Source organism: Chinchilla lanigera, unplaced genomic scaffold, assembly GCF_000276665.1.
Source record: "Chinchilla lanigera isolate Chin_1 unplaced genomic scaffold, ChiLan1.0 scaffold00003, whole genome shotgun sequence".
Classification (NCBI taxonomy): domain Eukaryota; kingdom Metazoa; phylum Chordata; class Mammalia; order Rodentia; family Chinchillidae; genus Chinchilla; species Chinchilla lanigera.
In genome coordinates this window covers 29728687-29745432 of record NW_004955404.1, presented here as the reverse complement: position 1 = coordinate 29745432, position 16746 = coordinate 29728687, and positions in this window count along the sequence as shown.

Sequence of the window (16746 nt, the reverse complement as noted above, 5' to 3'; positions counted from 1 at the left end):
TGAGTGCTCCTGAGAGGGAAAGGTCTTTCTGTGACAGCAGAAGTTACACACAGCGGTGGAATTCCAGGGTGGGCTTCCCAGCACAGAGAATGTGCATACTGCAGTGGGAAGGCTTTTTCTCACAAGCACTGTGGAATAGGATATGGGAGAACAGAGTGTTAGAGGGACAGCAGGATCTGCAACAGAAACAGAGGGTTAAAAGCCCTGGTTCTCTTCTTTATCACTTTCCCGCTTTGAAAGTCTGGACGTATTCCTTAGCCTCTCTGAATCTCATTTTCTTCCTCTGTGGAAAGCAGGGGATAACAGTACTGTAGAAAGCGGTTGTGAGAATGAAATCAGATACATGGTTCAGAAATGTTCCATAATTTTAAGTGGTCCCTAAACTCGCTTCTATGGGGCCAACCTACTTGCTTGTACCCAACCGAAGAGCAACGAAGATGAAACACAAAGGGACATAGAATTGGCTTAAATACGGGGGCCAGGGGCTCTTGTTTCCCTTCAGCAAAGAGCTCCAAGTGACTCACTGTGCACCCCAGCTTTATTCACTCAGACACAGCACAAGCAATCAGTAAAACAGGATTCATCTGCCTCCCCCTCTCCATGGTGTTTGTCCCAGTAAACAAGAGGATCTGAGGTGTTTCTACCTATTCCCGCAGGGCGTCAGCACGCAGGACGCCTTTCCCAGAGAGACCAGCTAGGCTTTAATCTCCCTAGCTGGTCTCCCATGCTAGCTCCCACATAAATGAAGTTACTAGATCTTTTCCAAGTTGTCTGGGCCACTCAGTATCTTTATCTGGAAAATGAAGTCTAGTCTAAATGTTACTGCTCCCTTCCTCATTTTGCATTCCCCGTGTGCAGGGAGTGAGAGAAAAGGAAGAGGCTTTGTCTTCCTAGCATGAACCTAGGCCTGGCCAAACCCTGCAGCCCAGGACCCTCCTCTACTATATCATTGTACTTGGCTGCTTTGTACTACAGTGGCAGAGTTGAGTTGTCCCGTATGGTCCACAATGTTTAAAACAAAATATTTACTGTCAGCCCCATTAAGAAAAAGATCACTGGCCTACGACCACACAGAATAAAGGACTGACACCAAGTTGCTTCAGTTGCATTAATTGTCAAGGATGCCATAATGTTGTCATCCTGTTTGGGGGTTTCACATCAGCCTCTGTTCCCACCTGTGCTTAAGAGTCAAGGGGTTTCCCATACTGTCTGTTAATGTATTTTTTTTCAACATTTTCAGTTTTATTTTTAATTAGTGCATGTTTGCATTACTAGTGTAATCACATAATGATGAGACTCCTTGTTGAGGGTTAGTATGTGTACATTACACATTTGGATTCTTTTTCCCTCTCCTTCCCTCCCTCCCCTCTCCTCTTCTTTTATCTTTAGATTCCCCTCCCATTTGAAAAAAATCTATCTCCCCACCTCCTATTATCTAGTTTTTATTTTGTTCTCCATTTATATTTTGAGATTCTTATAGAAGAGGAATCATGCAATATTTAAGCTAATGTGTTTGATTTGTTTAACTGATTATTTCTGATTTCTGGTCTCATGATGTATCCATTTTCCTGAAAATGATTCAGATTATTGGCCAAGTAATACTCCATCACATATAAACACCACATCTTTATTCATTCATCTGTTGATGGACATATAGGCCATTTCTATGACGTAGCTATTATGAATTTAACTGCTCAAACATGGATATGTATGTGTCAGTGAAACATGATGTCTTTAACTTTTTTTAAAGAGAGTAGTAAAATTTAAAAAAAGAACAATAGCAGCATACCAACATCACAAACCTAACAAAACAAAACAAGCACATTAAAAAGTGATACAGGGTTTCAAAACAGAATGATAGGAATTAACAGGGGTTGTTATATTACATATTGTTATCTTCAACTGCATTGCTCAGATTACCAGGTGTAAGAATGGAAGAGAATAAAAAAATAATTATTAGATGAAATATACGAGATAATACAGTTTCACTAGATAAGATGGTAAGAATTCACTAATGGTTGTTCCATTGCATATTGTTTTTTTGTTGTTGTTCTTTTAAATTTTTTATTTTAAAGAGAGCAGTAAATGAGAAACAGACAAACAGAACAAAACAAAAAAAGAACAATAGCAGCATACCAGTATCACAAACATAAACAAACCAAAGCAAGAACATTTAAAGTGATCCAGGGTTTCAAGACAAAATAATACGAATGAACAGTGGTTGTTATACTACATATGATTAACCTCAACTACGTTGCTCAGATTACCAGATGTAAGAATGGAAGATTGTTCAAACCATTAAAGAGTATAAGAAAATAAGTATTAGATAAAACAGTAGAGATAATACAGAGTTTCACTAGACAAGATGGTAGGAGCTCACCATTGTAATTCCATTGCATATTGTTACCTTCAAATCAGTTGCTCAGATTACCAGGTACAAGCATGAAAAATTTGTCAGAATATAAAAATTTTAAGCATTAACTGTTCCTTTCAATATACCATCAGACATCAGCAGTACAGTTATCACAGCTATTCTTCTAAATACATCTGTCTATCTATCTATCTATCTATCTATCTATCTATCTATATTTTTTGCCTGCCTTCTTTCTTTTTTCTTCATCCCTCATCCCAGTTATTCCTTCCTTTGCACAATTTCTTTCCCTTTCATATCATCTATTGTACGTTTTGAGCTTTACTTTTTCAGGTTGCAACACCAGGGAGACAATATGATGTTTACACATGTAGGTCTGATTTGTTTCACTTATGAGTAAGTTCTCTAGTTGCATTCATTTGCCTACAAAAGCCTCGAGTTTATCTTTTTTATAGCTGAGTAATACTTCATTGTATAAAAATATCACATCTTTTTTAATCCATTCCTCAGTTGATGGGCATTTGGATTGTTTCCAAGATTTAGCTATAACAAATGGTGCTGCTGTAAACATGGGTGCACATATATCACTGTGGTATGATATTTTTAAATCTTCTGGGAAAATACCCAGAAGGGGAATAGCTGGAATAAATGGGATTTCTAACCCTAGTTTTGAGAGGAATCTCCACGCTGATTTCCATTTACACTCCCACCAGCAATGGAGAAGGATTCCTTTCCCTACAGCCTCTCCAGCACTTGTTGTTGGTTGATTTCTTGATGATAGCCATTCTTACTGGAGGGAGATGGAATCTCAGTCTTGTTTTAATTTGCATTTCTCTAATGACCAATGATGCTGAATATTTTTCATATATTTATTTGCCACTTGTATTTCTTCATCTGAGAAGTGCATATTCATCTCAGATGCCCATTTTTGTATTGGATCTTTGAATTTTGGGGCCTTGATTTTTTTTTAAATTATTTATATGTTCTAGATAGAAGTCTTTTGTCTGAGGGGCAGTTGGCTAAGATTTTTTCCCAATTTGAGGGTTTTCTTTTTACTCTATTCGTAATTTCTTTTGATGTGCAAAGTTTTTCAATAAGATGGGATCCAAATTGTTGATCCTTTGAAGTGTTTCCTGTGCAGTTTGGTTTTTGTTTATGAACTCTATGCTTACCCCTATGTCTTCAAGATTTTTAACTAATTTCTCTTCCAATAAATTTAGTGTTTCTGTTTTAATATTTAGATCTTTGATCCACTTTGACTTTATTTTGGTGCATGGTGAAAGACACGGGTCTAGTTTTAGTCTTCAGCATATGGAAAGTCAGTTTTTCCAGCACAATTTATTAAAGAGGCTATCTTTCTTCCAGAGAACATGTTTGACCCCTTTGTCAAAGAAAATGTGCCCTAGTGTGTTTTTAGCTGTGTCTGCATCTTCTAGTCTGTTCCACTGATCTTCAGGTCTGTTTTTTTTCCAGTACCAACTGATTTTATCACAGTAGCTTTGTAGTATAATTTCAAGTCAAGAATTGTGATGCCTCCTGCCTTTCCTTTGTTTCCCATGATTGCCTTTGCTATTCTAGGCCTCTTCTGGCTCCAGATAAATTTTAGGAATATCTTCTCTGGATCTGTGAGGCATGCTAATGGTATTTTAATTGGAATTGCCTTGAATCTGTACAACAATTCTGGGAGTATGGCCATTTTCACAATGTTAGTTCTTCCTGTACATGAGCAAGGAATCTTTCCATTTTCTGATATTCTCATCAGTCTCTTTTTTCAGAGTATTATAAATTTCACTTCATAGGTCTTTTACTTCTTTTGTTAGATTGATTCCTAAGTACTTTATCTTTTTAGATGCTATTGTGAAAGGTATGGTTTCCCTAATTTCTCTTTCATTCTGTTTGTTGTTTATGTACAGGAATGTTATTGACTTTTGAGTGTTGACTTTGCATCCAGATATGCTACTGAATATGGTTATTAAATCTTTAAGACTTTGGTGGAGATTTGGGAGTCTTCTATGTAAAGTACCATGTCATCTGTGAATAACGATAATTTCTCTTCTTTTTTTCCTGTCCTAATTCCTTTTATTTTTCTCTCTTGTCCAATTGCTTTCCTACTATTTCCAGCACTATATTGAACAGGAGTGGTGACGGTGGACATCCTTGTCTTGTTTCTGATTTTAAAGTGAAAGCTTTCAATTTTTGACCATTTAGTATAATGTTAGCCTTTGATTTGTCACTGATGGCTTTGGTCAGATTAAGGATTTACCATGTACTCTTATTTTCTGTAGAGTTTTTATCATGAATGAGTGTTGGGCTTTATTGAAGACCTTTTCTGAATCAGTGGAGATCATCATGTGGTTTTTGTGTTTGGCTCTATTGACATGGTGTATTACATTAATTGATTTGCATATATTGAACCATTTCTGCATTACTGGCATGAATCCCACTTGGTCATGGTGTATACTCTTCTTGATGATTTGTTGTATTCGGTTTTCTAGCATTTTATTGAGAATTTTTCCATCTATATTCATTAGGGAGATTGGCCTGTAATTCTCTTTTTTGGTTGGGTCTTTCTCTGGCTTTGGTATTAGAATAACACTTGCCTCCAGGAAGAAGTTGGGAAGAATTCCTTCCTTTTGAATTTCATTAAAGAGTTTGAGAATTGGTATTAAATCTTCTCTAAATCTTATAGAACTTAGCTGTGAATCAATGAGAACCTGGGCTTTTCTTCATTGGCAAGTTTTTCATTACATTCTCAATTTCACTGGCTGATATTGAGTTATTCAGAATTTTTATATCTTCCTCATTCAGCTTTGGAAATTCATATGTTTCTAGAAATCTGTCCACTTCCTCTGTGTTTTCCATCTTATGAGAGGTAAGATTTTCAAAATAGGTATGGATGATCTTCTGGATTTCTCCATGGTCTGTAGTGGTTTGACCCTTTTCATTCCTTATTGCATGTATTTCAGTTTTTTTCCTTTTTTTTTTTTTTTTGGATATGGTTGGCTAGGGGTTTATCTATTTTATTTATTCTTCCAAAGAACCAACTCTTCATTTCATTAATTCTTAGTATTTTTTTTTCAGTCTCCATTGAGTTAATTTCTGCACTGGGCTTTATAATTTCCTGTCTTCTTTGGGTATTGGGTTTGACTTGCTCTTCTTTTTCTAGAGGCTTGAGGTGTAGCATAAGATTATTCATTTGTGCTCATTCTGTTTTCCTGAAGTGGGAATTCACAGCTATAAATTTCCTTCTGAGCACTGCTTTTATTGCATCCTACAGGTTCCTGTAAGTTGTATCTGTATTTTTGTTTGATTGTTAGTAGTGTTTAATTTCTTCTTTGATTTCATCTGTGGTCCATTGGTTGTTCAGGAGGGTGTTATTTAATTTGATAACAAATTCCATGTGTTTGTGGAGATTTTGTGACTTCTTTTGTCACTAATTTTCAATTTCATTGCACTATGGTACGATAGTATACATGGGATAATTTCAATTCATTTGCATTTACTTAAGCATGTTCTATGTGCTAGCATATGGTCTATTTTAGAGAATGTCATGTGTGCAGCTGAGAAGAATGTGAATTCTGATGCTGTTGGGTGCAACACTCTGTAAAGGTCTACTAAGTCCATTTATTAAAATGTTTAATTAAATTCTGTTATTTCTTTGCTGATTTTTTGTCTAGTTGATCTATCTTTTTGTGGTAATGGTGTGTTAAAGTTCCTGTTATGAATGTGTTGCTGCTTATTTCATTTTTCATGTGTGTTAACATTTGTCTTACATAGTGGGGTGCTCCTGAATGTGGTGCGTAGATGTTTATGATTGCTATCTCTTCCTCTTGAAGCTTTCCCCCACAAGTATGTAGAGACCTTCTTTATCTCTTTTGATTGTTCTTGGTTTGAAGTTCACATTGTCTTCAAACAGAATAGCTACACTTGCTTTTTTTTTATTTTAAAGAGAGTAACATATGAAAAGCAAACTAACAAAGAAATAGAACAGTAGCAGCATACCAGTATCACAAACATAAAAATATCAAAGCAAGAACATTCAAAGTGATACAGTTTCAAGACAAAATAATATGAATCAACACTGGTTGTTACATTAATATCACTATCCTCTACTACATTGTTCAACACCTGCTTTTTTCTGGGTTCCTGTCATGTGAAGTATTGTTTTCCATCCTTTAATTATCAGTCTATGAATTTCCTTTTGAATTAAATGTGTTTCTTGTATACAGCATATAGTTGGATTTTGTTTCTTGATCCACTCTGCCAGTCTGCTTCTTTTGATTGGTGCATTGAGACCATTTACATTAATGGCTATAACTGATATGTATTGGCTTATCTTTGTCATGTTATTTTCCTGCTGGTGGATCCTCTTTTTTCCCTCTGTTTAGTTGCTTGCTCTACTTGGTGGTTCCTTTCTCTTTTTGTTCTTGAAGTTGGGGTCTGTTTTATCTCTTTCCAGAGTATCTTTTAGTACTCTTTGTAGGACTGATTTGGCATACATGAAATTCTTCAGTTGTTCCTTATCATGGAAATATTCTATTTCTCTGTCAAATTTGAAGGATGGTTTTGCAGGGTACATCAATCTGGGTTGGAAGTTGTTTTCTTTCAGTACCTGAAATACTTCACTCCAAGCCCTTCTTGCTTTGATGGATTATGTTGAGCAATCTGCTTGATTCTGATAGGCCTTTTTTAACAGGTGATGTTATTTTTCTCTAACAGCTTTTAATATTCTCAGCTTTTGTTGAGTTACTGGGATCTTGATCCCTATATATCTGGGTGTAAATTTATTTTGGTTATGGTTAATTGGAGTTCTATGTACTTCACTTACCTGGATGTCTGATTCCCTTTCCATGCCTGGGAAATTTTGTGCTAATATTTCTGCAAATAGTCTTTTTATGTCATTTGTGTTGACACCTGCTGTTTCATTGATACCTATCAATCTGACATTGTTTTTCTTTGCTTCGTCTTGCAGTTGTTGAATTGTTGTTTACTAGTTCCTTGTTTTTAAGAGATCCTTTCTTTCACATCATTAGTGGCACTGCTGTCCTCAAGGTCTGAAACTCTATCTTCAGCTTTGTTCAGGAGGTTTTGCCAGCTTCTGATGGAATTTTTAATTTCCTGGATATCTGCTTGAGTCTGTTTCATACATTCTAGTTCCTTTCTCTAGTGTTCACTCAAGGTTTCCATGAGTTGTCTAAGCTCCTCTATTTTCTTATCAATGTCTTCTTTGGGTGTGCTGAACAATTCTTTCATTATTGTTGTCATTTCTTTTTTATCTGAGAGATTATTTCTGGTATGATGTCTTCTATGGCCTGATGGAATTGTTTCTTTACTTCAGCTGCTATCATTTCAGAAATTTCAGGTGTATGACTTCCAAGCTCTCCTGTGTTGATGTCTTCTGGACTTGTTCTGGGTGGTGTAGAAGTCTGAGATTGCATTTTGCTCCTTCATTTTGTTATTTTTGAAGATCCAGAGGTTTCCTGGAGCTCAGCCTCACTTCTACAATTGTGTGGGAGTGGCAGGGCAAGGGTTTGAAGATCTCCAGTGCTCAGTGTGGCTCCTCTGGTGGTGTGTGGTGGCAAGGTGGGGTTTCAGATGCTTATGAAACTTTCTTGCCTTCAGCTGGCTCCCAGGCTGGTGGGGAGGGGCAAGGAGGCTCACTGGAGTCCCCGATGCTGTCTGGTCTTCAGCCCAGCTTCCACAAGGGTGTAGGGGATGCATGTTGTGGTCATTAAGGCTTCAGATATTGCCCAGGAACCAGCCCAGTTCCCAGGGGGTATGGGTCATACTGGGTGTGACCACTGATGTCCCAGAAGGTTTCAGGGCTCCACCTACCTCATACAGTAGTGGAGGAGGTGTAGAGGGGCTCACCAGGGTCCTAAAGATGTCTGGGTTTTAGCCCAGCCCCTGCAGGGATCTGGGTGTGCAGCTAGTAGCCACCAAGGCCCCAGAAGTTGCCCAGGGCTCCACCTGCCTCACACACTAATCAGGGAGGCACAGTGGTGGCTCACCAGGGTTCCTGAAGTTGTCCAGGTTTCAGCCCAGCACCCACAGGCACACTAAGATTGTGGGGAGTGGCCCCTGAGGCCCCAGAAAGTGACCAGGGCTCCACCTGCCTTGCACACTGGTCTGGGAGGTGCAGGGGTGGCACTGGCATTCCTGAAGATTTCTGCTGTTCAGCCCATAAGCTCACTAGGGGTGTGGGTAGTGGCCACCGAAGGCCCAGAAGGTGTCTGGGGCTCTGTCTGTCTTATAAGCTGGCCAAAGAGGCACAGGGGTGGCTCACTGGGGTTCCTGAAGATGTCCCATCCTAACTCTTTAAGGAAGATATGTAGCTGGGGAAAAGCTAGGTCAAATGAAATTTTAATTTCTAATTTTTTTTGAGGAAGCTGCATACTGATCTCCATAGTGGTTATACTAGTTTACATTCCACCAACAATGTAGAAGAGGTCCCAGTTTTCTGTGGCTTCTCTGGCATTTATTATTTGACTTCTTGATGGCCATTCTTTCTGGAGTAAGATGGAATCTGAGTGTTGTGTTAATTTGCATTTCTCTAATGGCCATAGATGCTGAACATTTTTTCAGGTATTTATTGGCCATTTATACTTCTTCTGAGAAGTGTTTATTATTTTAGTTGTCCATTTTCTAATTGAGTGTTTTGTGAGAAAGAATCCTCAAGGTTTCTTGGAAATATACCCTGGTTGGAAGGAAGTATTCTATAAGGTAATACTTTTTGAGTAACTATTATATTTAAAACAGACAATTACTGAAATTATGGATCATTCTTCTTCTTATACATACAGATGAATTCAATTAGGTCCTTACTTTCCAGTTTCACTTGAGAATTCAATTGGTTTATTTGTTTAAAATTTCTGCACCTTCTCTACATCATGGATTACCACTAGCTGAAATAGCAAAAGTTACCATTTGTTTTTATAGAAGACATCTGAATGCACATACATATCTCACTTTTCTTTCTGAATAAATTCAATGTTAAGTATATAAAATGGAAAATAAAATGTAAGCCACCAGTATGAAGTTAAAAATATGTCAAAAATTTTAGAAGACCAAGAGATACATGAATACAAAAGCAAATTATCTTATAGTATTCTTATGACTTCAAGGTCTCTCTCTCTCTCTCTTTTTCTCATGAATTTTGGTTTAAATGATTTGGCCAGGAGAAGAATGGAATGTGGGTAGAGGAAATTGTTGTAAAAGCAAAACAATAATAAGACATACCAATTCCAAAATATTTTGTAAATTACTATTTTATACAGAAATTGTAAAATGATCACAAATTTTGATACAGTGAAGGATAATCCATTAGTTTACAATGTTTAGAAATAAATTTTCTAGAATGCTCAGCTTGCTTTTGGATGATTTATTCATTGAATAAATACAGTAAAGGAACTGGGAGGCAACTCAAAACGAAACGTGAGGTGAGGCAGGGATGGAGGAGGTGAGCGGAAACACTGAATGCAGCTCTGGGGAGCAGGGATTGTGTAGTCACCCAGTGAGCAAGGTCACAGTTCGGGAACACTCCATGGTTTCAGAGATTCTGCCACTCAGAATGTGTAAAAAGTGAAGGAAAATAGCAACAGAAACAGATGCATGAGTGAGGAGGACCATGTGTGCCACATTTCTCTACTGTCCTTGGTGGAAGGCTGTGGCACTGAGAAGGAAGCAGAAGAAAAAAAAGTTTGGCAGTTTCATTTCCTTGTTGGGTGGTTCTGTTCTATTTCCCCATGTGTCACATAGATACAAATAAGAAATGGCTTCGGAGGGTTGGGTACTTCCAGCCCATGAAGGATGCACAGCTAAATAAGCTCAGATCTCTGTCTAAAGTTGCTTGCATTCTAATAGGTGAGCTAGACACAGGTAAAGCTGCTAATGAGTATATACATATGGAGGTACAGTGGTGTATGTGTGTGTATGTGCATAGATAGCTTAGATAGTATATTTTCCCAAGATTAAGCTGGGAAGAACTCCACATGATTGCTGCAACCAATATTTAAGCACCCAGTGATGATTTGAAAACATTTCTTTTAAGTTAAGAGTGTTTATATCACTCATAAGTAGAAAGCAGAAAATAAGTAAAAAATAGCATGTATTTCTATCATTCCTTTACTCTGCTTTTAGGTGCAAAATTTAGATACAATCTTAAATATGCCACCTCTTTTAACTTAATAAGGTCATAAGGTATAGAATTTTTGCATTTATTTACTAAGTCAAATTATTGCCTGAATTTCAAATGCTTTTTTCACTTGAGATATTCAATTTTTAAATTATAAAAATATGTGAAATTTTACAGAACTGAGAAATATTTTAAAAATAAGATGGGCGTGGTAGACTGGATACCAGCCTAACCTCAGAACTTGTGAATATGTTATCTTGCTTGGCAAAAGGGAGTTTGCACATGTGATTAAGTGAAGAACAATGAGATAAGGTGATTATTCTGGATTACACAAATTATTCCCAAGGGTCCTTATAAGAGAGAGCCTGGAGGATCCATGTCAGTAGCAGGAGATGTAGTCACAGGGCAAGAGTCTGGAATGATGTCAGGAGAGTTCATGGTCCAAAGGATGCAGGTGGCCTCTAGACGCTAAAGAAGGCAAGGAGACAGAGCCTCCCCTCAGTTCCTCCAGATGAGTCTCACCCTGCTGACAACTTGACTTAACCCCCTGAGACTAATTTTAGATGTTTTACCTCTAGAGCCAAAAGATAATAAAGTGTACTGCTGCAAACTACTAATTTTGTAGTAGCCTGTGACCAAGACAATAGGAAACTGATGCAATAATGAATTATGAGAGGACAAATAAAATAGATTTCAGCAAAGGAATGAAGTTGCTATTACGGGACTGTGAACACTTAGGAAAGAGAAGAAGCACTGGCTCTGAGAGAGGAATGCCAGGCCAACCAAGGAGAAGAGAATGTGACTAAGAACAAATTCTGTGTAAGAGAAATGAATTATGCAGTACTGTGAACACTGCACTCCACACGGACATCTCTCATTCTATTATTTACAATCCTCTGTCAGTCCAAAGATCATGATTAGGTTTTTGTAAAAATCATCAGCAAATCCCAGGGGCTGCCTCTTGAGAAACTCTATACACCTTTTAAAGTCTACATTTAGTCATTAACTACTAAGGCTGTTCTTGAACAACACTGCTCATTAAAGAGTTTTGAAAGCAACTAGTGCATCTAAAAAGAGTGGGATTATTAATTATGCTTATGTTCTCATTCTTCTCAGATATCACTTCACATCTGAGTATATAAAATGCATTCATAGTTTACTAAGAGCTAACTTTTTTTTAGGTAGCATGCGGTAAAGTTGCAGACCCTAGTTTAAGTGCTTTGTCAATATTAATATAATTAATCTGCACAATGAGACTATAAGAGAGGAAGTAGTTTACCATTCCCAGTTCAAGATGAGGAAACTGAGATAAAGGAGCTAGACAACCAGCACAAAGCTGTCAAGTGTCACTGGCAGAGCCCATTGAATACCTGAGTCTGTGCTTAAGAACTAGCTATATTGCTGCTACTATCATCAAGGTCTTCTAGAATGGAATACGGTACACTAAATGCAATTGTTCAGTATATAATGTAGTTAAATACTAGAAGAAACGTAGAATTCTTTTGGAGTAGAGAGGAAGAGGGTAACTGCCTGTGTTTGAAGAGTATTAAAAAGTCTTTGTGGAATAGGTTATATATGATTGCTGGTCTATAAGTCTGAGTAAAGGGTCGACAGGAATGCAAGAAATGAGAATATTTCAGGTTATAGGAATGGCATAAGGACAGACATTAAAAGCTGAAAGTATCATAGTTTGTATGGGCAATGAGAAGGATTTTGGTGTGGCTGGAGGTTAGGGTACATGCAGGGAAGTGGTAGAGGATTAGCCTTGAATAGTAGGAAGTGGCTTTAAAAATGCACTTGAGACCAGCTTTCTGCATTTCTTGTCTTTTTGTGCAATATTATATTTGAAACATGTCTACTATAGCTGCAGAAATGAATTTTTTAATTTATATACTTTTAATCAATTAAAATTTAAGTAGCAATGTGGCTAGTGGCTGCTTCATTGAGAAACACAGTAGTATTTGAATTTAAAGTGTTTGAATTTTATGGGGCCTAAGGTACTTATAATAGATTTGAAACTGGGCAGTGACATGATTGTGTCTGTATTATGGAAAAATTGTGCTAGGGGATGGTGGGTCCTTGCTGGGGAGAATTTTACAGCTGGCTATGTACGATTTCTGAAGCTCACTTCATAGCAGGTTCAAGGCTTAGACAACCATGCTTTGAACTACAGTGCTATTTTCTTGGCCACAGCTCTTTGAGGAAGGGTATGTGTCTAATCTAAAGTATCCTCTATTGCCAGAAAAGAGGTCTACAAGATGGCCTAGTACAAAGGCTCTTCCTTAGAAATCCAGTTGGAGATGGTGACCGACCAAATCAAGCATGTTGACAAAAAAACACGAGGAGGCTACAATAAATTGCTGACATGGGAGAAGGAAGAGTGAGTATAGAACCAAAGTTAGGGAATTGAGCCAGGAGCATGGGAGACTCATTGAGTTACTCTCCCTTCCCCAGAGCTGTGTTGGACTAGTGTTTGCAAATGAATCAGTAGGCCATATGATTTAACATCTAAGAAAGGCTGCTGAGACTGTATCTTTTCCTCTTCATAAATTTATGAATCTGCATTAAAGCCTTTGTGCTGAAGAGATTAATCCCAACCAACTTGGAATGAGTCTGAATCATTCTAAGATAAGAAATAAACCCATAACACAGATAGTATTGTCTTGTAACCATAAGCCCTAAGGGTTTCAGCATGGCTTGTACCAGCTAGTCAGCTAGTACTTACCTGATAACAGTGAGGCTGATGATTGGTATCTGATGAGACTCCAGAAGACCAGGCCACATAGCAGCACGAGCCTATGTGACCAGCAGGGTGTAGTAACTTCAAGCTGAGACTTTGCGTGGGTGTTCTCTTCACAAATCAGAGGTTCCTGTTACGAGTGGGAAAGTGGATGCTGAGAAGAGTCTTGTGGAAGGAGAACAATTGGAGCTTGCATATGGCCCTTCTGACCCTTTCCTGTGAGACAGCCTTTAGCAGCCAATGCTTATCTTTAATGCAGTCGCTACACCATAACTTTTCCTGTAATAAACTGGCTTCTAAGAACCATTATTTTGGGTTCTGTGGGTCTTCCTTGCTTAACTGCTACTGTTAGTTTGCTCTCATTCACTGATGTTTCCAGAACTTACCTCCGATCTTTACAACCTGAAAGAGTCTAACTGACTTAGCAGTGGATGGGTTTAAACTAGGAAAAGGACAGTTACCAGAAGATTAAAGTTATGTTCCATAAAGACATAGGGCTCAAATTAGGCAGGCGATGGGACTCAAATGGACAGGGAGGGTAGACTAAATTAGGAGGTACAACTGACAGTGATAGTTCAGTGACCAATTAAGTAGATATGGTTTAGAGCAGAGGGAGAGAGTGAGGTAGGAGGCACTGACGATAGAAATTTCAACCTTGAGCAATAAATTCAGCTCTCATAATTACTATTGGGGCAATCTCTATAACACGTAAGAAATCTTACTTGGTTGTCAGATAGCAGTGTATGTTAAATGGGTGAGTTAAAGAGCTAAAGTTTTAACTTTCCAGCCAGGTATAGAAAAACCTAATAAAGAAATTAGATTTATAAAAAAAGATAAGCTAGAACTTTGATAAACAATGAACAGCCCTGGTATATGCACATTTACCGTTCATGTTCATTATTCCTTTATTAAGCCAACAAATACCAAGTACTACTATAATTCAAACATTCTGCTGTGTGTTCAGCAAAAAGACAAATACGAAGGTCTCTGACCTTGAGGGGCTTAATATATGTATTATATGTAATTAAATATCTGGCAGTGGAAAGATTGGTAGAAAATGAAAGAATTTCTGTGGTTTGGAGAAAATTAAAGGTGAAGATTATGAAATAATAACCTGAGTTTAAAAGTAAGATTTTGATTGTATGAACTGACTGCCATTCCAAAGTTTTCAGTGGAAGAAAAAGAAGTTCTTCCTCCAGTCTGCATGAAATTGTTTCTTTCAGCTGGTAGCCAGGGGGATTACACTGCTTTATAGCACAGTTCACGACTGTCCACAGAAGACTCCAACTCGAGGAAAACGTGGCTACATCACACAGTCTCATAAGGGACAGGATTTCTGAAGCTGCCAAATTGCTATTTTTGGTGGACATGGGAATGGAGGGAGGAAAGCAACAAAACTTTCAAGCAGGGCTTCTCATCCTCAGCACTCCTGAAGAAAGTGTGGATGCAGGTCTTGCTTAACCTTGAATCTCTGCTTCTCATTGTCTGCGCAGACCATGCCTCAGTTTGATGAAAGCAGAGCTATATACCCTGTGAAGCAGAAATCTATTATTTGTTTGGAGTTTGAAGATAAATCCAAAAGCAACAAGAACTGAGATTCCTTCTGATGTTGTCTAGAACACAGACTTAGCACTTTAGTTAAAAGCAGTCCAGATATTATTATTGTAACCTGTCCAGTTGGTAAAGAGATGGTTATCATCAATTTCTCTTACCAAGGAGGATATAGGCATAAGAGCTAAGTGCCCAGAATGAGTAGCGAATCTCTACAGGAAACTGGACCGAGGTTCCCCTGGGATCTGTGTTGTTCTCCTTTTCGGTCTGCACCATGTTCGGTGCCATCAAAGTGTATTAAACAATGTGCCAGCTCTTGCAGCCCTGGCAGCAGTCCATCAGGTCTGGCATCGATCTCCTGAGACAAGGAGAAACTGGCTCTCTAATTACCACCCTAATGATATCCTTGCTGTTTTCATAGGCACATGACATTTATTTCTTTCATCTGAAAGGAAAATAGGGAGTTCTCTATTTTTCAAAACCCCCAAATCCCAGAATAATAGATTAGAAAGTTCTGAGATGGTGACTTCTTTATGTTATGTGCATTGTTAGTATCAGTTTTGGAATCTCTTTGGGATGAGAAAGTAACTGTCATTTAATAACAATTATTGAACTAATGTATGAAAACTTCCTAGAAAAATACATGACAAAATAAAAGTGCTATGCAAATGTTTGCCCTTTCCATTATTATGTAGTAGCAAGCGATCATTTTGGCTGGTTGTGTCACGGGATATAACACATGGACAAGCAGTGTGGCATCACAATGTCTAATGTTATAACTCAGGGTCAGCAAACATTCCCCATCTAAGACCTGTGGTGAGCATTGCCAGTTCCCCAGGGCACACTTCTGCGGAGTCCAATCTTACTTTAAAAATCTTACCATATCTCTGTAGGTAGCTGCCCCCAATCAGTTCATATTGGCATCTGACCTAAAGACATTTGCCATTCCAGTCTCTGAGCTCCTGTTCTAAGATGCTCTCAAAAACTCTGACAATCACAGTGAAACAGGCGTGGTGAAGCTGAGTTATTCTAAGCATGCTCAAGGCCTCCCAGTTCAAGACCTGAGTGAAACCAAGGCCAAGCCTATTTGTCCATCTCCACACCCAGACACCTTCTTGATCTGACCTCTTCACGCTGAGATTCCTGTTAGGCAGTCTTTTTGCTGAATGTCTGTTCTGTATTAAGAGGCCTGAACCTGTCTCAAGGGCTTAGCATTAGCTCTTTTTAATTTTATTTTTTTATTTTTTGGTATCGGGAATTGAACTCATGACCTCGGGCTTGCCAGGCAAGTGCTTATGCCACTGAGCTATATCCCCTGCCAACATTAGCCCTTTTTTAAATACAGATTTGGTTCTAAATGAAAGGATACTAGCTTTTGGATTAATGGTATAGATATCCTGGTATATAAAGTAAGAAAAACCTTAATTATAGGCAGGGATAATGGTTTGGTAGCTCAAAAGTCTTACATGTATGTTAGATAGTTGTAGTTCATTTTGTTATAAAGCAAAATCCTATTTTTCTGGTTTTATATTTTATAAAGTATAAAACATATATTTAAACATTGTATAATGTCAGTTACTATTTTTCGCTCCAAAACGGCTCTTACACTATTTAATGCTATAATTTTAACTCAGTTCTAATGCTGAATATGTCTTCTAGTTCATTTTTAAAATTTAGCCAAATTGCATCCTTGTTTTTCAACTTTCTCACTTGTAGTATCAATATCCATCCGCGATCCAATCAACATTTACGTGCATCACAGAAATTTAAAGCCTATTTTAAGATTTGTATGTACATCAAATTCCATGAAAGTACCAGATATGTGCATACGTTGGGGGCATTTTTTTTTTTTCTTAGATTTTCGAATTCCTCAGCCCAAAATAAGGGTATTTTGTGGGAGCACTGTCCCACTTGCCATGTATACTGCAATTTCCGTGCCCTCCTATCCAG